Raw genomic sequence first — 23,138 nt, forward strand, 5'->3', positions numbered from 1 at the left:
TCACATGGCCATCTTTCTTCTTTTTTTTGAGATAGAGTCTTGCTCTGTGGCCCAGGCTGGAGTGCAGTGGCGCGATCTCAGCTCACTGCAACTTTCGCCTCCCAGGCTCAAGCAATTCTCCTGCCTCAGCCTCCTGAGTAGCTGGGATTACAGGCACGTGCCACCAGGCCTGGCTAAATTTTTGTATTTTTAGTAGAGACGGGGTTTCACCATGTTGGTCAGGCTGGTCTCGAACACCTGACCTCGTGATCCGTCTGCCTCAGCCTCCCAAAGTGCTGGGATTACAGGCGTGAGCCACTGCGCCCAGCCGTCTCTTTCTTCTTATAAGAACACCAGTCATTGGGTTTAGGGTCCATCCTAATCCAGTATGACCTCATCCTAACCTAACTAATTATATCTACAAAGACCCTATTTTCAAATAAGGTAGCAATCTGAGGTTCCAGGTGGACATGAATTGAGTGAGGAGGGGAGGGGCACTATTCAACCCAGTATACTCAGGGACCTTGCTGACCCTGCCTCTCTGCTCACACACACCGTACAGGGTCACCTGGTGGTGACTGCTAAAAGTAACAAGCTACCATTTGTCTTGGATTCCAAACCAATTCAGAAGAACCCTGGGAGCCACATGACTATGAAGAACTATTTCTCACCATGGAAATTACAGCAGAACATTCACTGGGATCGTTGTTTGTTATGAAACAGGTACTAGACTTAACTGGCTTTGAAGGGTAGAACATATTTTAGAATATCTGTTATGTGGTTCATTAGACTTTATTTTTATTTATTTATTTATTGAGACAGAGTCTCACTTTGTCACCCAGGCTGGAGTGCAGTGGTGTAATCTCGGCTCACTGCAACCTCTCCTCACAGGTTCATGCAATTCTCTTGTCTCAGCCTCCCAAGTAGCTGGGACTACAGGCACCTGCCACACCTGGCTAATTTTTGTATTTTTAGTAGAGACAGCGTTTGGCCACGTTAGCCATCCTCGTCTTGAACTCCTGACCTCAGGTGATCCACCTACCTAGCTAGGCCTCCCGAAGTACTGGGACTACAGGTGTGAGCCACCGCGCCTGGCCTCATTAGGCTTTAAAGCAATAATTAAAAAAAGAAATACCCTGAAGATGTTGAAAATAAGGCATAAAGTTGGTGTGGCAGTCAAAGAAGAACACATCAGCTTAAAAAATGATAGAAATAGCTTTTTGAAAATTGCCTTTACAGGCCGGGTGTGGTGGCTCACACCTGTAATCCCAGCACTTTGGAAGGGTGAGGCAGGCGGATCACCTGAAGTCAGGAGTTTGAGACCATCCTGGCCAACGTGGTGAAACCCCGTCTCTACTAAAAATATAAAAATTAGCCAGGCACAGTGGCGGGCACCTGTAATCCCAACTACTGGGGAGGCTGAGGCAGGAGAATCGCTTGAACCCAGGAGGCAGAGGTCGCAGTGAGACTCCGTCTCAAAAAAATAAAAAAATAAAAATTAAAAAAAATTAAAAAATAAAAATTGCCTTTACAGAAAAAGATACTGAATTGTACATTGTGCTTACCAAAATCCAGCTCTAAGAGTCCATCGTGTACCTGATATTTTTTCCAAGTTGAAAATGAATCAGGGGGTTGAAGTCACTTGAAAGAAAAAATTTTTTGAAAAAAACTCTGTTACATCTAAATTGTAGCAACTCCTCCTACCCTCATACACAATGCCAGCTGAGCTTCTGACAAGCTGCCCAATATATATCTAAAGTCAGAATCGAGATTTTGTACTATGATATATGGCTGAGTTATAGTGAAGAGAGAGCAGGGAGACTTTGCTCATTATCCTGCATTAGTCAGACTAGATTTACAGCTCAAAAGAACAGTCACGGTAACTGAAGTGCAGACCAGGAACTTGAACTGATGAAAATCACTTCTATTTAAATGAACACTAAGAAGCTTGCTGCATATAGTTGTTATAATAGCCTTAAGAAGATCACTTTGCCAAATGTTTCCATCCAAAAAGAAATAAGCCAGACTAGAAACAATCTGGAAAACTCTACTTTTTCTGTATTTCCTTTTCCCATGAGGATGGGAGAGCTCAGGATGTGGAGAGGAGCTGACAGAACTCATCTGTGTCTGAATCTAGAGAATGGCAAAGAGGTGGAAGAGGCAGGTATTGCTAAAGAGGCAGAGGGCATGAAAAATTTCAAGGCAATTTTTAAATTGTATGGGCGCTTGGATTATTTGAGCATGCCTAGCAGGTTATGTTAATGCCTTAAACAATGTTTGTCAGGAAGCACCATAGCAGTTAAGTTACCAGCATGGACCTGAGAACCAGACAGACTTGTGAATGAGCCTCTCTCTTGGCTCCATGAGTAAAGAAGTTAATTTTCCTACATTTCATCATGTCTAAGTCAGTGCTTATAAGAGTACCTATTACATAGACTTGTTAAAAGGCTTCAATCAGATAACACATGCAAAATGAATGGCAAATAATAAGTGTTCAATAAAACTTAGCAATTAACTAGAAACCTTTTACTGATTTATTTGATTTTTGCCTTTGGAACATATAAAGACTACTTTCTAATGACTTAGCTAATGCAAAGACAATATAAAAATCTACCTCTTCAGAGATGCACTGTAAGAAGGACTTGACCTGTTGTTCCTGACATTGAAGATGGAGGGAGACACCAGGAACCAAGGAATGAGGATGGCTTCTGGAAGGTGGAAAAAGCAAGGAAACATTCTCCCCCAGACCCTCCAGAAAGGAACTCAGCCCTGCTGACATCTTTGTTTTTCTTTTCTCTTTTTAGTAGAGATGAGGTCTCCCTATGTTGTGCAGGCTGGTCTCGAACTCCTGGGCTCAAGTGATCGTCCTGCTTCGACCTCCCAAAGTGCTGGGATTACAGGTGTGAGCCACAGCACCTGGCCTCCTATGGACATCTTAATTTTAGTCCAGTGAGATTCATATTTGAATTTCTGACCTACAGAACCACAAGGCAATAACTTTGTGTTGTTTTAAGATACTGAATCTTTGGTTTTTTGTTATGGCAGCCCAAGAAAAGAAATATAGCATTGTATTATGTCAAAAAAAAATGTCTACCTTTTCAGTGGAATTTTCACTGTACAGTGTTTAGGCACAATGCTCAGGGGTTTGTGTCCCTGGCTTTGAGGATGGAGGCAGATGGTGAAGTTAAGGGAAAAGGGAAGAGGGTGAAAGAGGAAGAGAACCAAGTGGTCATAAGGGAGAGAGGTGAGGAAGACAAATGAGGACAAGAGAGGGAGAAGGAGGAAGAAGGAAGGAGAGTGGGGAGAAAGAAGGAAAAAGAGGGCAATGTGAGAATCTTTGTTCTGGCTGGCTGTGTAAGCAATGAGCAAAGCTGCATCCCTGTGACCTGAGTTAAGGCCCAGGGTTGTGGCTGACAATGGCTGACTGGCCTGTATGAGCAGCCCTGTGAAGCCAGCATTGCTGTGTCCGTCCTTTCCAGGAATTAGGATTTGAAGATACCAAGTTTTTCTTAAGGGGTCAGTGCGGAATCAGACGGAAAACCAAACTGTTTGAAGTGTTCTTAGAAAAGGGATTAGAAAACAGAGGGGAGGAAATTACCATGTAAATAATGCAGGAAATTTTCCCTGAAGTGAAGGGCATAAGAATTCTGATAAAAGGGCCTTTCAAGTGTACAGCAGCACAACAAAATGAAAAGACAACAAAGCTGCCAAGGTCCTGAAATTTTATCACATTCATGAACAATAAAACATAACACATTGCCAGAGAGGAAAAAATAGGTCACACACTGTAGTTTAGAAATTAGAATGGCATCAGTTTTCTCAGGAATAGCACTGAAAGCTTGCAGACAATAGAACAATGTCTTTGAACAGAGAAAAACATACCTCAGTTCACACTATTTCTCCAAGAAAATAATTTCTGACTTTTATTTTTATACCCAACTCAACTCTCAATTAAGAATGAGGCACTTTCAAATCTCAAAAATTTACCTTTCACACATAATTTCTTAGGAAGCAACAAGATAATGTACTCTACCTAAATTAAGAAAAAACAAACAAGAAAGAAATTTAGGAAATAGGGGCTCTAATCACAGGAGAAAAATGCAATCACCTGGTTGTTGGGGAGGATACATCCTTAGGAGTTCATAGAAACAGTAATGATTCCAGCCCAGGTGACATGGCGAAACCCTGTTTCTGCAAAAATTAGCTAGGCATGGTAGCATGCAACTGTAGTCCCAGCTACTCAGGAGGCTAGGGTGGGAGGATTGCTTGAGCCCAGAAGGTTGACCTGCAGTGAACCATGATCATGCCACTGCACTCCAGCTTTGGTGATAGAACAAGACTCTCTCTCAAGGAAAGAAGGAAAGAAAGAGAGAAGAAAAGGAGGGAAGGAGGGAGGGAGAGAGGAAGGAAGGAAGAGCGGAAGGAAGGAAGAAAGAAAGAGTAATGATTACAGCAGCAAGGCAAAGGACTGCAAGAAGGTTATAGGAGAAAGAAATTGAACCTGATGCATTTCATCACTTTGAGAGGGTATTTGTAGTTCAGGGGGAGATTTGGAAGAGGAATTAATGAAAACTAAACTAGAAAAGGCATATGTACAAACAAATAACATGAGAAAAAGTTGTCTAAGAAAAAAATGGCATCATAGTAGATTACATGGCTCAGCTCTAAACATTTTTATTGCCATGATAATGTAAGCCCTGAATACTATTTAAACACAAATTGTGATAACTTTTTTTGTGAGGATGGGTGAGAGGAAAGTGTGTGTGTATTGAGGCTGGTGTAGAAGAAGCAATTTCACATCATCCAATTTACAAATTTAATATACCATATCTAAATGTGAGGAAACATCCAGAAATTATAAGCATATTATAAAAATGGAGATAGGCTGGGCGTGGTGGCTCACGCCTGTAATCCCAGCACTTTGGGAGGCCGAGGCGGGTGAATCACGAGGTCAGGAGTTTGAGACCAGCCTGACAAGATGGTGAAACTGTGTCTTTACTAAAAATACAAAAATTAGCCAGGTATGGTGGAGTGTGCCTGTATACCAAGCTACCCGGGAGGCTGAGGCAGGAGAATCTCTTGAACCCGGGAGGCAGAGGTTGCAGTGAGCCGAGCTCGCGCCACTGTACTCCAGCCTGGGCAACAAGAGCAAAACTCCGTCTTAAAAAAAAAAAAATTAAAAATGGAGATAAAAGACAAAATAAACAAAAGAATTGATTGAAAATCATTGTCCCTGGAAAGCAGGAATTGGAAAGGAAACTTCTGGTATTTATTTATTTATTTATTTATTTATTTATTTATTTATTTATTTAATTTATTATTATTATACTTTAAGTTTTAGGGTACATGTGTACAATGTGCAGGTTAGTTACATATGTATACATGTGCCATGCTGGTGCGCTGCACCCACTAACTTGTCATCTAGCATTAGGTATATCTCCCAATGCTATCCCTCTCCCCCTCCCCCCACCCCACAACAGTCCCCAGAGTGTGATGTTCCGCTTCCTGTGTCCATGTGTTCTCATTGTTCAATTCCCACCTATGAGTGAGAATATGCGGTGTTTGGTTTTTTGTTCTTGCGATAGTTTACTGAGAATGATGATTTCCAATTTCATCCATGTCCCTACAAAGGACATGAAATCATCATTTTTTATGTCTGCATAGTATTCCATGGTGTATATGTGCCACATTTTCTTAATCCAGTCTATCATTGTTGGACATTTGGGTTGGTTCCAAGTCTTTGCTATTGTGAATAATGCCGCAATAAACATACATGTGCATGTGTCTTTATAGCAGCATGATTTATAGTCCTTTGAGTACATACCCAGTAATAGGATGGCTTGGTCAAATGGTATTTCTAGTTCTAGATCCCTGAGGAATCACCACACTGACTTCCACAATGGTTGAACTAGTTTACAGTCCCACCAACAGTGTAAAAGTGTTCCTATTTCTCCACATCCTCTCCAGCACCTGTTGTTTCCTGACTTTTTAATGATTGCCATTCTAACTGGTGTGAAATGGTATCTCATTGTGGTTTTGATTTGCATTTCTCTGATGGCCAGTGATGGTGAGCATTTTTTCATGTGTTTTTTGGCTGCATAAATGTCTTCTTTTGAGAAGTGTCTGTTCATGTCCTTTGCCCACTTTTTGATGGGGTTGTTTGTTTTTTTCTTGTAAATTTGTTTGAGTTCATTGTAGATTCTGGATATTAGCCCTTTGTCAGATGAGTAGGTTGCGAAAATTTTCTCCCATTTTGTAGGTTGCCTGTTCACTCTGATGGTAGTTTCTTTTGCTGTGCAGAAGCTCTTTAGTTTAATTAGATCCCATTTGTCAATTTTGGCTTTTGTTGCCATTGCTTATCTAGAAAACCCCATTGTCTCAGCCCAAAATCTCCTTAAGCTGATAAGCAACTTCAGCAAAGTCTCAGGATGCAAAATCAATGTACAAAAATCACAAGCATTCTTATACACCAACAACAGACAAACAGAGAGCCAAATCACGAGTGAACTCCCATTCACAATTGCTTCAAAGAGAATAAAATACCTAGGAATCCAACTTACAGGGGATGTGAAGGACCTCTTCAAGAAGAACTACAAACCACTGCTCAAGGAGTTAAAAGAGGATACAAACAAATGGAAGAACATTCCATGCTCATGGGTAGGAAGAATCAATATCGTGAAAATGGCCATACTGCCCAAGGTAATTTACAGATTCAATGCCATCCCCATCAAGCTACCAATGACTTTCTTCACAGAATTGGAAAAAACTACTTTAAAGTTCATATGGAACCAAAAAAGAGCCTACATCACCAAGTCAATCCTGAGCCGAAAGAACAAAGCTAGAGGCATCACACTACCTGACTTCAAACTATACTACAAGGCTACAGTAACCAAAACAGCATGGTACTGGTACTAAAACAGAGATATAGATCAATGGAACAGAACAGAGCCCTCAGAAATCACGCCGCATATCTACAACTATCTGATCTTTGACAAACCTGAGAAAAACAAGCAATGGGGAAAGGATTCCCTATTTAATAAATGGTGCTGGGAAAACTGGCTAGCCATATGTAGAAAGCTGAAACTGGATCCCTTCCTTACACCTTATACAAAAATCAATTCAAGATGGATTAAAGACTTAAACGTTAGACCTAAAACCATAAAAACCCTAGAAGAAAACCTAGGCATTACCATTCAGGACATAGGCATGGGCAAGGACTTCATGTCTAAAACACCAAAACTTCTGGTTTTTAAAAATTGTTGTTGTTTTGGGTCTTGTGGTAATATTCACGTTTTTAAACTATATACATTGATACTGCAAAGAATTAAAAAAGTGAACGTAAAGTACATTTGGAATGTTGAGAAAAACATACTTCCCTATTATGGCTGGTGTGACAACTCGGAAAAATCCCTAACAGATAAGCATTCTATCTTCAATTTATATGTGAGGAAATTAAAGCCCACAGAGACTGTGCAGGTTGACAAAGTTATTCAGTGACAGAGCCGGGCAACAAACCCAGTCTTTCTGCTTTCCTGTTTCAGGAATCCTCATCATACCTCCCAAATTCTCATTATCTAGCTTGTATTTGTCATGTTGCTTTAAATAATATCATCCACACAGAAACAACTTTAAAAAACTGAAAATAGAAAATGACATCCTTCATTAGGCATGGCCGAGCTAGGTGAACAGATTCTAATGATATCTTAGATCTCTGTTGCACCCCTGTTTTGAAGACACTGAGGAATGGAGATGAACATTCAGGTAAGTAGCACATATAGCTGTGGAGTCTAAAGCCTTTTCTAATGGATAAATGCTTCTCATTAGATCATCCAAGACAAAGAATTGATCTCATCACTGAACAAATGTTTTCAATTTGATTCAGTGCACCTGGGAAATAACATTTCTATTTGCTGCCAAAATATGATTGCATTAAACCTTAATAATGTACCTGTCATGGGGGTTAGACAAGAATATTTTAATTGAGTGTCAATGACACCACTGGAATACTCTTATAGATTTACTTTTTCAAAAAGCTAGAAACATTGATGAACTCTTAGTTGTCTGCTATTAGTTTTGTATAGCCACTGATTAGTATTGTCCCCCTTCTACAGATACAAGGCATCACTAGACTTCTCCTTGGTAACCAGGTATTTTTTTTGTCCTTCAGCACTAGTTCCTGGAAGTGTCATTATGATGTCTGCAATTTGCAGAATTCAGTGGCAGCTCCAGTTAAATAAACAAAATCTAATTATGTCAAAACTGGGCTATGCTCAAATTACTATGATTGATTTTCTTTCTGTATAATCTGTGAACACCTGCAAAAATGGTAAATGTCAAGGTGTTTCTTAGAAAACTTTAAAAAATTTTAAAAGAATTGGTGAGGGAAATGTAGATTGAGTTGCTGTATAGTCTATACATTTGATCTTTTTAATCTAGGTCCTTGTGTTTTGGATGTATGAACCCCTGCAATTTTATGCAAAATGACACATGAGTGTGCGTTTTGCAAAAAGATTGTCTTTAACTATCATTAGATTTTAAAAGAGGTTTATAACCCACCAAAACACAAATAACCATTGCTTTATAGAAAGACATGGAGTCCCTGTAGAATCCTTTAATTAGGTACTTCTTAGTGGAAATAAAAATATTTTTGTAATAGGTGCTAGTAAATATCTGAGAGATAGAAAGTATTAAATTTGCCTTCCACTATTACTATTCAATTCCTTTTCTATTTCTGGAACCATGAATATCAAAGTTCATCTAAGACAAATTTCATCTCCCCTCCCACTCTACCCCCGATTTTTTATTCTAGTTTTTGAGGATTCATATGAGATTATCAACAGACAATACTTTTTGTCATGGCTTCCTAATTGAATGTTTTACTTCTCTTTCTGGATTACATACTGAAAATATTTATTAGAATAGTGAAAATCTCAAGCATTTATATTACTTAGTGATGACAGTGGAGTGACCCATTCACATTTGTCTTGGTTTCTTTCATTGATCAGAAGCAGACTTTGTGCCATCTTTGCTGGAGCTCTCACCAGACATTTCCGTGAAGCAATTATAGAGCAAGTAGAGCCTCAACTCAATGATAGGTGTGTGGCCTGGCTTTATGGACTTTCTTTAAAAAAATTTTATTTATTTAGATTTATAGCCAAGAGATTTTATTGCTGCTAAATTTAATCTCTAGCAACCTAGACACATCCCATAAAACCTCTAGGAAGAAAATTTAATGGATTATTACAGTTAATTAACATTTTTCTTTCATATTTTAAAGTTCAACTATGCTATATTTTATATTAATAAGAAACACAACACATACTCTCAGAAGCTTAATAATCTACTGAGAAAAATCTACAGAGTTTAAAGAGAAATAATACATAGGGTCAAGTTTTCAGAGTCAGTAAAGGAGATGAGTCACCACATTGTGAAACTTTCTCAGTTTTCTACATCCAGAAATTAAATTTTGAAGTGCATTTAGCCTTATTTGTTTCTTAGATATCAACTCATGCTAACCAAATTAATGAAACACTAAGGAATAGATCAGACACAAATGTATGTGTTTCCAGGAAGCTGAATATATTAATGTTGGTTATATTTGTGTCTTCTACTTTTAATACTTCCTGGAATCTAGATACCTGGAAACAAAAACCATTAATAGTTAGTTGATAGCTAACATAGAGTTGTAACAGAAAACTGGCTATGGGGAAATTCCTAATGAATGATCTCAACTTTACCATAGTACAGCTCTCCAGAGATGAAGATTTTATGATTGCATGGTGGCTTAGCCCAGATTGCCTACATGTGTGAATTGGCTCTGCCACTTTCCAGCAGTGAAACTTTGGATAGATATTTACCTTTTCCAAGTCTCCTTTGCCTCAACTATCAGTAGGGGAAATAATAGTATCTACCTCATAGGTTGTTAATATGTTTGAAATAAGAGAATGAGTGTAGCATACTTTGTGTTGTGTTGGTACGTAGTTAATGAATTGTATCCATCGACCACTCCATTTCCCCTTCTCTTACATTTATTCTTTGTCTTTCTTCTCTTCATTCTTAATCAAGTACATCCATTTTTTCCTTGAAAAACAAGAAATAATCATGTATCTTGAGAAATATTTAGCCTTGTTTTATGTGTATGGCTTGAAAGTTTTACATAAATGACATTGTGTTCTAGATCTCATTCTGTTTCATGCATTTTTCATGCTACTATATGAGAATTTAATTCCTTACCTCCAAATACTACATAGTATTCTGCCATGTGTATAAGCCATAATTTATGCATCTCTTCACTTGGTGATGGACACATGTGGCTTCCGACTTTTTACTGTTCTCCAAACAACTCTGTGAAAAAGAAACATGTGCACAGTTCCTTGTGAATCTGTACTAGCTTTTCTCTGGGGTCTGCTTCCAGGGACAAAATTGCTGGATAATAATGCACACATTTACATATGGTGGACCTGGAAGGACAGGACATACTTTTACATACTTTCCCCGTAGAATAGGGAAAGGAATAGGATGAGAAATGGAAGATGAATAGAAAAGTATCATAACAAATCAAGGACTGTCCTCAGATTGATGCTAATAGCATGACTTTGACTAATGAGTATGATCAACCTGTGTTATGTACTTAAAATCCTTAAAAATGAAATTAAAAAGAGCATGGCTTAATGCATTACCAACATAAATCCCATACCCACTACAATGGCTTAGTAGCCCCATCTGCGCTCCATAGCCAGTATGCCAGCCTCCTACTATCCTACCAAGATGCTGCAGAAAATCATTAGGTGGTGTTTGTGAACCCCTTAAAACTCCTGAGACTCAGACATAGACAGTGAAAAGCTATTATTCTGCTTTGCTAGTCTATGAAATTTTAACTACAGATCTCTTTGTTAATCAGCCCTGGAGATTGCTGTGACTTAAAAGGTCTCCAGGCCTGACCATTGCTGACTTCCAATTAGCCTGTAAAGTTATCTTATAAGGGGACTGTTTTGACATCTTTGACCATTTCATCCAATCAAAGAATAAAAGGTGTCACACTGAGGAAGTGTAATGTCACTATGTTAATACACTATGTGGTCACATATGTTAGCAAGAGGTATAGAATCAGGAGTGTTGACGTCAGCAGTGCAGAAAGAAGTGTCAAGCCAGGAGTCAGTATTAGTTTAAATTTCCTCTCATAAATAGATATGACTTTTCTTTTTTGAATAAAGAAGAGAAAAATCATTCAAGTAACTGTTTTGCCTAGGCAAAGTATTGAAATAACTAAACCTTTCATTTTCAACAACACTTTTTGGTTTTTCATAGGCCCAACGCTAAATGACGAGGTAACGATTTCTTCAGGAACTGAGGAGAGACAGGCCTGGAAAAGTTGCAATGATTTTCTTCCCAACTATTAAGAAGAGAAATAATATGAAAGAGGAATCTTTTCTGAGACATGTTCACAAGCAGGTCGGACCTTTCATTCAGAACAAGATTATTTTAATTTTTAATGGTTTAAGATATAATTGATTCATTCCTTAAATTAGTTCATCTTGCTCAAGCCATTATAATATTAATTCACTGTTATTTTTGGTAATACAGATCATTTATTTAGAAGCCAGGAATATACAAGGGAAGGGCATATTCAGAAGTAACTAACACCACTACAAGTTTAGGACCTTTCCATTTTATTGAATTGGGTTTTATTTAAAATTTGTATCTCTTTTTTTGTCATTATTGTGTCTAATAGGTTTTCATTCCTTAAATCTGCTCTGTATGTGTTCTGTTCACAATATTTAAACATACAAATTTTATCTTAAATTTTACACCAAACAGAAATTATCTCAATGTATTATAGAGGAAATTTAAAACATAGGTTGCAAAGGATTAATTTTATGTGCAAATACCATTCCTATTCAGTTATCTTTATACAAGAAAAACAGTTCTTCATTTGTAAACGTCTTATGAGAGTTGACTATAAACATATCAGAGCTGAAGGAGGGGGTTTAGGAGGATAATTTATGATTAAATGCCATCTTTTAATCCAGCTGTGGGGAGTTGCCTGTAAAACTGCCCCTTTTCACTCTAAAATTCACTCTAATCATTTGTATACTCACTGATTTACATAGCTGGAAGATTTGCCTCCTGAAATAGGAGCTTTTTTTTTTTTTTTTTTTGAGACGGAGTCTCGCTCTGTCTCCAGGCTGGAGTGCAGTGGCGTGATCTCAGCTCACTGCAACCTCCGCTTCCTAGGTTCAAGTGATTCTCCTGCCTCAGCCTCCCTAGTAGCTGGGAAGACAGGCACACAACACCACACCCAGCTAATTTTTTTGTATTTTTAGTAGAGACAGGGTTTTACCATGTTGGCCAGGATGGCCTTGATCTCTTGATTTCGCGATCTGCCCGCCTTGGCCTTGGACTTCTTAAATTGCAATCATTTTAAAGGAATGTTTGACACATCATGTAGCTGCAGTCCTTTTAGCTAGAGGTAACTGCTGATATAAAACTATCAAAACTCATATGCACCTCTGTTCTGTTAAGTGTTGACATACTGGACACTGTGTATCTATAGTATAGCCTCATTTTCCAAATCTAATCTAGCCTAAACACTTTGGTGGGGCAAGAAAAGCAAGTTGTAAAATAATCTCTTTGTCATAACCCTCAAGTCATATCTTCTGGACTTGAAAGGTACTCTGGATGTCCTATGTGTTGGTGCCTCATGCTGCTCAGCAGGAAATCTGAACTGTTCTCACCTCTCTGGTCCTTCTGTCTCACCAGGAGATACACCCAAGAACATTCTCCACATTGTCTTAATTCCCCTGCCTTCTGCCTTGGGTCACTCAACCCAAATAGAAGAGACTGCACTGTTCATATTAGGGATGCCTTAATTCTATAGTTCAAAGATTGAAATTTGACACAAAAATCTACTTTTTCTAGCTCTAACAGTTCTGGTGAATATTAAAAGGAGGAAGTCTTTTGTTAAAAAAAAAAAATAGCCTGCAATTCAGTAGCATCATCTTTATAAGCAGAGGATGCACAATCACCCACTTGCTGGCCACAGCTCTGCTTTAGGTCATCTGAAGTCGATTACTGCATCCTTGGAGGATGGTGTGAAACGCCAGTGAAATCGTGAGCTAATTCAATGACATGCCCATTGTTCCACTCATTTAGGCATACGCTTTTTCTGAACAGGGAAGATTCTCGCATATTCCTAACGTACTAAATTAACTCAAAAAACTTAAGAATGTTACCCCACTGCTGCTTGTCTCTAGTTTTCAGCTTTCATCCTGGCGGGCAAGACCCCCAGCATCTTCTCAGTCATAAAGTACTTGTGAGCATTCAGAAAGGCCTAAGTTAACTATCGTCGGGTTACACAGGTTTGGAAGCTTGAGCACATTCTACGGCATTTGTGGTATGGCCTCTGTAGATTTGATATCCTTAATCATAGATAGCAGATGGAGCTGTGAGACAATGACCTTCCAGGGTCCCTTCCCCAAGTAGACTTAATGCTACTACACTTCAAAAGCAATCACTGTCCATCCGCTCCAGGTCAGCGTGCAGTACTGGCCAGGGGCCCGGGCTACCAGAAAGACACTAGCTAGAGTTGAATGCTTAATCTCCCTGCTCCCAAGTACAGACAAGAGGAGAGAGAGAGGCTCATGGCTTTCTAGAGTTTTATGTGCTTAAGCGCTGATAGGAGCTAGCTTTTGCTGCATGTTGGTCACTCTGGAATATAAGACACCTGGGACAGCAGCTAATGTGGCTAAGGAACAGTCAGGCCAGATTTGCTGTTATTTATTTAGCAGAACACAGAATCCAAGAATCCTCATGAATGCCACTCAAAAGCATGACTCAGGCAAAGGGAACAGACAATAAAAGGAACGACTTCATATTTCACAGCAAGAATTCTCTGGCCTCGGAGAACACTAGATACCTCTGGACCACACATCCCTTTGGCAAAATACTTTTCTCATCTACAGATCACTGGATGGCTTGGTTTACCTGAAGCCTCTTATGGTTTCTCCACCTAATAACCCTCATGATATTTTTCTAGAAAAGCAGCATAGATGGAGATGGAATGTAACACCTGAAATAATAGGATTTTGCAGGAAATAATGTAAATCAAGCCTTTTGCCCTTAATGACCCACAATAAAATGCTCTTGTTACCCAGATCTGCAGGCAACCCAGTGCAGGTTGCCATGGAAATGCCCAGCTGCTCCTCTGTGCAGTTGCTTAATGATCAGTGTGATGTCAGGCTCTTGAGAGAAGCACAGGCTCAGACAACTCTTTACAGCCACAGGGACAGTCCACTCGGGACTGCAGTTACGTCTGAGTGGGAGCCCCTGTGTCCAGGTATAATTAAAATGCACTCAGACCTATGACTGGAAATGCTTTCAGCAGAAAATTAGGTCACCTTTTTAATTTCTCCATTCATTTTCATTTCTCCACATGACTGCCCAGTCAGAAGCAAGACAGAAACAGGGCGGCCATGGCACGTTGCTGCAGATGCCGCTTCACCAACCTGTGACCTGGCTCCCGCTCTACACAGGTGGGATATGCAGGTGCTCTGCCTTGACCCATGCCATAAAACGTCACCTTTTTGTCCCCTCTTCCCATGTTCCCTGCACCTACCTTTCACAGTGACTGGACCCGAAATTCTCACTATTACTCATTGCTTGATTTAGATAACAAAGGCAAGAGCTTTTGCCTAGAATATTCTTTTCAAAATGTATTTATTATCTGGGAAGAAAAGACAAGCCTTGGGAAATCTCTTCCTGTCTTTCCCTCCTTTTATTCTTTTCTCCCTTCCTCTCTTTCATTCTCTCTCAAAAGGGTTTATTAGGTGCCTATTATCTGCAGATAATTACCAGAAACACAAGGATGAATGAAGCTTGATCACTGTCCTCTAGGAGCTGACAGGTTATTAGATGGGGATAGGCATGTAAACAAATGCATGAGCTAAAGAGACAAAGGTGTGTACAGGGCACACGTGGAAAAATCCTACCCGAGGGAGAGCTGGAAAGGCTTTTTCGGGAGTGGAGGATGGGAGGTGAGGTAGAGATGCTTCTTGGGCAAACTCTTGGGAAGAAATTAATGGGATTGTGGGACTAGTGAAAGGAAAGGAAGAGGGACACTGTGAGTAAAGACTGAAGGCACAAAATAATCTTGTATGCTTGATAAATTGCAAGTAGTTGAGAATGGCTGGAGCTTTGGCCAGGAGAGCAGTCTAGGGAGAAATACATCAGAGGTAGGCAGGAGTAAGAATCGAATGAAGAAGTTTGACTTTATTTTACAGGCCAGTAGGAGTCACTTAAGGGTTTTCAGGAGGGAAGACAGAGAATTAGAATTGCCGTTTAGGAAGATCTTTTTTTTTTTTTTTTTTTTTTTGGCAACGAAGAGCATGTACTGAGGAAGTAGGAGACACGGAGTAATTAGAAGTTAGTGAGAGAGCGTGACTGTACAGAATAGCTATTGTTTTTTTGTCTAGCATCTGTTCCTTTGGAAGAGAGTCACCTGTCTCTCATTGCCTGGCCCACTCACACAAGGGTGGACAAATGACCCAAACTCAACCCATTACAGTACCCATCCCTGGTTCAGGTGGGCACATAATCCAAGCAGTATTCATCAAGCTTCTCTACTGAAAATTCACATATGCATGCCCAGACATAGAATTTCTTCTTCTTCTTCCTCTTCTTCTTCTTCCTCTTCCTCCCCTTCCCCTTCCCTTTCCGCTTCCCCTTCCCCTTCTCCTTCTCCTTCTCCTTCTTCTTCTCCTTCTCCTCCTTCTCCTTCTCCTTCTTCTTCTTCTTCATAAAAGGATGTAGCTTTGTGGCTTCCAGAGGCCATCTTTCCTGGTACGTGGAGAACACCTGATCATTAAGCCAATACTTACAGGAAAATGAACAAGAAGAAGGGGAAACAGAGCTGTATTAATATTGCTTGAGCCTCTAACAGTCTAAAGCCTACATCCCCCTGTGTCTGAAACCAGTTTACCAATGGACTTTAGAGTTATACACGCCAATAAGTTTATTTTTGCTTGAGCAAGCTTGAGTTAGTTTTTAGTCACTTGGGACTGAATGATTCCTGATTATGAAACCAGGTAAAAATGACGACAACCTGAGCCGAGGTTGTAGGGGACGGAGAGGATGGTTTAGGCAAAGTTAAGGAAACCACCCAGGAATTGGAGAGAGAGAGGCTATGGAGTGGAAGGGGAAAAAATCAACCAAAATTATGCCCAGATCCTTTGTTTCAGTGAATAACAATGCCACCTTATAAGATGTTGAATATAAGAAGAGAAACAATTATTTTGGGAAAGAGATACACGTTTTAATTTATTGGGTGTTATAGATTTGAGGGATGTCCAGTTGAAATTTTCAAGTAAACAATTAAGATTTTCTATAACCCACTCCCTGAAATATGTGCAACTTATAGAACCACATGATGGTAAGCATCTTAAAAGTCTTCCAATCATATTACTCACTTGATACTTTAATTCCTTCTGTTGAACATTTATTAAGTGCCTGCTGGAATCATGTACAGCGCTAGGAGGAAAGTCACAATATGTTTTCGCAGCCTGAGTTCTCCTGAGGTTCACAGTCTAGCTGGGGAGACAGACATGACACCTCCATAGGCTGAGTGAGAAGAGCTACTAGTGGCACCTACAAAGTACTGAAGGCACACAGAGGTTGAACCTTCCAGCTGTGGACCTACAACTCCTGATCAAAAAGGTTGTGCAGTTTCTGGTTTGGTAAGTAGATTGGACAATATATCTTCTTCTGGAGTAGCCTTGATTTCCTTTGGGATAACTAGATTTATAGGCAGTTTTATTGTATGTTGAGTCAATTCTGTCTCCCACTGGCTTCACATGACATGGTTTTTGGTGGTTTTTAAAGTAGGTTTTATCAGTATATAAAGTTATCTTATCAACTTTGTATTTGTCTTTTGTTTAGCCATTAAGTAGTCATCCTCATGTGAACAGGGACCTTGTCTGTTGTAGCCATCATTTATCCCCAGCACCAAAATTAGTGACTGAAACAAAGTAGGCACTCAATAAACATTTGCTGGTGAATAGCTTCTAGTGTTTAGTCTATCATCATCTCAGTAGATCTTTTGGGAAGGCATTAGTTTGTCTGTGACCCGACTAATGTGCAGTGTCCACTGGAGAATACGACACTCTGAGATCACTAGAAACATCACAAAATATAAAGGAGTGGTTGCCAATTTGCTCTGGTTTCATATATCTATATTATGCAGTCCAAGATTGCACTGGTCTTTTGGGGAGCTATGTCACATTGTCACCCTCTATCGGTCATCTCAAACCATTAAGTTTTTTTCATGAAATAGTTGGTAACGCCATAGCTTCCTATTCTGGAAGAGGATTCTTCTTCTGTTGCTAGATTCTTACATTTTTTGATCTTGAATTTAGAATACCACATACATCACTGAGAAATTTAGCCTAAAAAACGCCTGCCTGGCTTTTGCTTGTGATTCTGTTATCCAGTCTTTAGTTCTTCCTGATTTCTAGCATTGGCATAATTAAAGAGCCTGTAGCCTCCCAAAGGTCAGGCTTTCTGCGTTGCCTGTGCTGCTACCGTCAAATCCCAGCACATGGACTGTCATCAAGAACATCCTCAGTTGAATGTTTATTGGGCAAATTTCTAAAGGCATGCCTTTTATATTTCTTTCAAGTTATTAATTAAAATGTGAAAAAAGAGAAGAATGGTTTAGCTTTCTACTGGAAACGTCCCTCTTTTGGTATCTATCTATCTATCCCAAATCCAGCACATTTGGGTTCAGTTCATTTTTTTCTCCTTCATCTTTCAGGAAATTTTGCTGTCATCTAGATACACTGCATTTATACTACAGTACCAATTTCAATGAAAGAAATGAGTTTAGACTGACATAACCTAATATTAAGAAACCCATACAGGCTCCAGGTGATCACCAGTTACTCTTCCATGGCCCCCAAACCCACCACTTACAGGCAGATGTTACATGATCTCCCTGGTGGACACTCTGGTAGGGAAAGAATTTGTAGGAATCAATTGTGAAATTGCATTGACCTTTCTTTCACATTGCCACAGCAGTCAAGGATGTGTGTGGGGAAGTTGAAATAAAGAAGCAGCTACAGAAAAAAAAGAAAGAAAACAAAAACCTTAGAGGATGTATTTTTAAAGGATGTAATTTATGTGTCTATTTTGGGGGTACATAAATTCTCATCTTGTTTAGAAAAGCATCACATATCCAGTGCATATCCAAAATATGCACATTGATTATTTATAATGGGCAATGTTCAAGATGGAGCCTTCCTCCCCTCTTTAAGCCAAAGGGTTATTTGGGCCAAGAGGGTGCTGAGTGGAGGAAGCAGGAAGTCAGGGTGGGAGTTCACTATGCTCCATAACCCCTTTGAGAGCCCCATCGAGTTAAGAGAGCATTGGTTACATCAGCACTGCTTTTTTCTCTATTTATGTCACGGGTAGTGATTCTGGAACACTGTGAAGGGCCTTCCTTAGATTTCAATGCCCTTTTAAAACCAAAGAGCAGGTGGCAATGGACCAAGCCAATAGCCACTTTCAATACAAAACAGCATGGTCCTTTGGTCTTGAGTGCCTTCAGCCAGAATCCATCAGCATAAAGAGCCACATTTCCATGAAATGTACAGGATATTTAATAGCAATCAATGTATTTCCTACATGATTTATGGCTGCCTCTTTTCTATGGATTTTGGCAAGAAGATGGGAATTCAGATGTAGCTATGTATGGGGCAATTCAACAGGCTTGGAACATCATTTTGTTGAAGTTAATTTGAGGAGGCTGTCACTTTCCTCAAATCTGTGGCAGTTAGGATGTTTGTTATTACATCTCTGCTCTCCATACTCTGTAAACTATAGTAAATTTGATTAAAGTGCAGATACCTCATGGAGATGTTATTTTTGCTCATAAAGAGTCTTTCTGACACTTTTAAATGGCTTTTAAAATGAACCTAAAATGTCATTTTGGGGATTTGTAAGGCATTAGAGAGTTGCATCCACCTCTTTCTCCTTCCCTTCTTTCTTTCTCTTTAGAAGTGCTTAGAAAAGCATAGCATCTTGGGGTCAGAATATCATTATAAAGCAAATTACTGCTAAAATGACCTAAATGCCAACCTCATAGTCTTAAGGAGTCCTTTCCTTACACTGTGTGTTGAACTGATTGCTTGAAAATAACTAAATCGTCCGGGAGCTTTCAATCATGTAATGCTTCATAGTTCTTCTGGGGACAGAGACTGAATGTGGCTACTTTGCAGAGCATGATGTTTAATGGTGCCAAGTGTCTTGATGAGTACTGTTTGATGAATAATAATAATAAATAATAATAATACCCCACAAGCATTCGCTGACTGATGCATTTAAGGACTCTGAAGAAACTCCTGATGCATCAATTTCACTGCTTCTCTATTTCTCCACCAGATGGCAGAAGAAGGGCCAGGATATTGACCCTGAAATATTTTTTTGATTCTTAGATATTAAATATGAGATGGTATCAAAGGTTGGAAGTAAACATTTAAATATATTCCCATAAATTTATGTTTATTATAAAATCATAAAGCCATTTATGATTTATCATTTATTATTTCATTATAAAATATATTTCCTACATAGAAATATCTTGAAATAAATAAAGGGTGTGGAAAACTTTGATACTGTGTCAAAGGTTAAAAGTTAAGCCAGGCATTTTAGACCAGGGGATGTATTAATACTTTCTCTGATATCCTTATGAAATGGGCAGTGGGACAGAGAACCACTTAGTGAAAGTTTTTTTACCCATCCTCCTTTTGCACCTGGAAATGTAAATAAGAAAGATGTATAGATATAAAAGATGGTGTTTTATCCAATGCTGCAATGGCTCTGGGCCTTATAAGAATTGCATTTCCTGCCAGACACAGTGGCTCATGCCTGTAATCCCAGCACTTTGGGAGGCCAAGGCAGGCGGATCACGAGGTCAGGAGTTCAAGACCAACTTGGCCAATGTGGTGAAACCTCATCTCCACTAAAAATACAAAAATTAGCTGGGCATGGTGGCCAGTGCCTGTAATCCTGGCTACCTGGGAGGCTGAGGCAGGAGAATCATTTGAACCTGGGAGGCAGAGGTTGCAGTGAGCTGAGATCGCGCCACTGCACACCAACCTAGGTGACAGGGTGAGCCTCTGTCTCAGAAAACAAACAAACAAAAAAAACAGAATTGCATTCTATACTCCTATCCAGTGTTATTTTGAGGATAAACTCTTAAAATTTATCTCACAGGGTAAAGTGTGTAAGAAAATTAAAAGGGGTAGTCAGGGACCTGAGGGCCATCAGCCAACACAAAGAAGAGTCTGAATTCTTAGAGCTGGTGAATGTTTAACATCTTGGCATTGTTCAGGGTTGCCCAAGTTTATTTAGTAAGTTCTTAAATAAATGGAGAAGAATGTTTTATTACTCTCATATAAATGGATTTAAAAGAGAGATCTAAAAAAGACAGTTTGTTTCAGCCAGAAAACAACTTCATTCATATTCTCATTGGTATGTCTCTCATCCATATCTAAAAACCAAAGCACTTCTCATGGATTTACATAGTCTGTCTTTTGAGATAAATGGTCATTAGATGACAATTTAGAGAGAAAAGGAGTGAGGTGAAAGAGATTGTTTTGAGAATATCCTTTTTAGGCAATAACATGCATACTAGGAATGAAAAATTAATTTTAAGACAGTGGTTTTAAGATTTCTTAATCCATATTTGAGTAGTATATTTTAGGAAGTATATACACACTTATGATATTTTACTGCACAGCCTCTGGGTTTTCTGAGGCCCTGGCTTAACCCTTTTCTAGTTGCCATGGCTACGAGGACACAAATACAACATCCATACCATGAGCTGGATCTATGAGGAAGAATTTCCAACTGTATACATAGTATGTGTATTTGACCCAAGGTTTTCAGAAAGAATTTGACACAATTTTAAATGTAGTAAATTGTCTGTGTGAGTCATACAATGGAAATAGCGTATGCAGCTAGGAAAATGTAGTCTCATAAATGAACCAAGGGGAAAATAACATTGGAACCCCGTTCTCTCTAAAACCTCCATCTTGCCTTCCCTCATCTCTCTTCCTGATGTAAAGAATGTCATAGAAAACTTGAAGAAAATCATTCTAAGCTTTTATTTTTTTCTTTTTAAAGTTCAAGCCTAAAATAAATGATTTATTTTCAAGCAAATCATAAATCTGTAATCTGAGATACTGGTCTTGCAAAAACACTTCAACGCTTCCAATTACTGGCTGTAAACTGCTTTTCTAAAAACCCTCCTAAATGTTCACTCTGCATTCTGAAAGAAGAACACAGACTGAAATTTCATCGCCATTTGCTCTGATTCCTAACTAAGGTGCTCCTCACACAGAATCTCCAGGAAGCAGAGATGGATGCGTAGATTCTACAATGGAGAGAGGACCGGTCCATTCCCAAAGTTCCATCCTGGACATTGAATAGCATCTTGGGAGGAACCAAAATGGGATCCCACTCTGGGTAAGACATGATAACACCAGCAGTGAGATTCCTGTGGATAGGGGAGTTTTCTTGGGCAGGGGTGAAGAGACACAGAAGAAAAGCAGGGAAGTGTGAATGCTAGGGATACAAAGAGAAGCCCCGGCAGGGAGCCTCACACAGATGCTTAATAAATGCTTTTTGATTTGACTGAATGATCAAAGTGTGGTGTTAGCGTCAAGCAGTCTTAGCACCATCGCATATGAATGCCTTTGGCAATCCACATGTCGGTTTATCTGGGGGCGGGGGTCAGGCTGTCGGAAGGGATGCTGTGCCCTTGCTTGATGTGAGTGGGCAGCCAGGGCCAGCCGTGGGAAGGGATTGAATCGTGGCATCCTGTTCTTGCAACAGCCACATTCCTCATCGGAAGCTTGTACTGAGTGTTTGTCCTGCAATCAGGAGCAGTCTGGGTGCATTTTTGAGATTCTGTGGGAGTTGCTGCAACTCAGACCCTCGGTTTTCTGATGTCCAAAAGAAGGGCGATAGTAAACAAGTAATAAGTAATAGTATTTGTTTATGTACATAACTCATAAAATCGTGCGATGATTTAAAAAAAAAAGCTTTAAACAGCAGATATAAAAAGATAAGGTCCTTTTCATCAGAGGGTCCTGCTAGAATCTTTTCAGGAGGTAGGAGGCGGCATAGCTGAGTGGAAAGAATGTTGACCTGATGGGCCAGAGAAACAAATTCATTTCCCAGTTGAGCATAAACAGTTGTGAGACCTTGAGCCTCTCAGCCTTTCTGGGTTCCACCTTTCTCATCTGCAAATTTAAGGTGCTGGTCTAGAAGATCTTCCACTTCAAGTTTTATTATCCTACAGAGAATTAAGAAAGGAATTGAAAGCCTAGTTTCCCTGGGGAGGTCAGTTTTACTTCTGAGGCCCTCAGATAGCCCTCTAGACGTCTGGCTAAAGGACAGAGGCATTTACATTCACATTTTCAGGTTGTATTTGGGAAATCGGACTAAGGAACAATACATTTCACATGCCCAGAAGCACAACCCCAGGTTAAGAAGGAGAGGAAGGCACTGCCTTACAGCAAACATCCACCTTATCTCGACCCCTAACCTGTCCTGGCCACATACCCCTGTCTAGATGAGCCACTCGGGATGGCCAGTGACCAAATAGCATGTGCAAAAGGAGTGGGGACTGGTGGGTAGTGGGGAGGAGAAAGAGAGAAAAGACTTTTCTGGACCCGTGGTAAATATGATTTCCTTGGTACTGAATGGAAAAGAATAAGCACTGCTTTTGATTACTCAAGTCCAACTTTCAAGAGTTTCAACAACTTCAGTGGGAAAAAGTATGCATATGTGTGTATGTATGTAATGTATGTATATATGTGTGTATATGCATATACATGCACAGACATATGTATACACAACACATAAATACATATGTGTGCAAAGCATATATGTATACACATACACCTGTATGTTTATAAATTTATATTAAAAATCTTAGGAATGGCCTCATCTTCTCACCAGTGGTCTCTTCTCTCTGTTTCTACATCTTAGTCTCTCCCCATAAGGCATATACCCAGTGAAATTCAGACTGAAATGTACAGAACTCTCTTCTAGATATTCTTCTTGGTGCAAACACTCCCTCGGTCCATATCCCTGTCCTT

At 39.5% G+C, this 23,138-nt stretch overlaps 1 long non-coding RNA gene across 3 annotated transcripts; it reads left to right on the forward strand.

Annotated features, from left to right (window-relative positions):
- The first annotated feature begins 12,870 nt into the window (after positions 1-12,870).
- Positions 12,871-21,666, forward strand: LOC129526313 (uncharacterized). 3 transcript variants are annotated; one of them, XR_008670972.2, is made up of 4 exons: positions 12,871-14,314; positions 14,427-14,510; positions 16,480-16,709; positions 21,359-21,666. It is a non-coding gene; the product is annotated as an uncharacterized lncRNA (long non-coding RNA). The 3 variants fall into 3 exon arrangements; XR_008670970.2 differs by having other exon boundaries at positions 12,873-14,314; positions 14,423-14,510; positions 21,374-21,666; XR_008670971.2 differs by having other exon boundaries at positions 12,874-14,314; positions 14,423-14,510.
- Positions 21,667-23,138: the final 1,472 nt, after the last annotated feature.

Source organism: Gorilla gorilla, chromosome 14, assembly GCF_029281585.2.
Source record: "Gorilla gorilla gorilla isolate KB3781 chromosome 14, NHGRI_mGorGor1-v2.1_pri, whole genome shotgun sequence".
Taxonomy (NCBI): domain Eukaryota; kingdom Metazoa; phylum Chordata; class Mammalia; order Primates; family Hominidae; genus Gorilla; species Gorilla gorilla.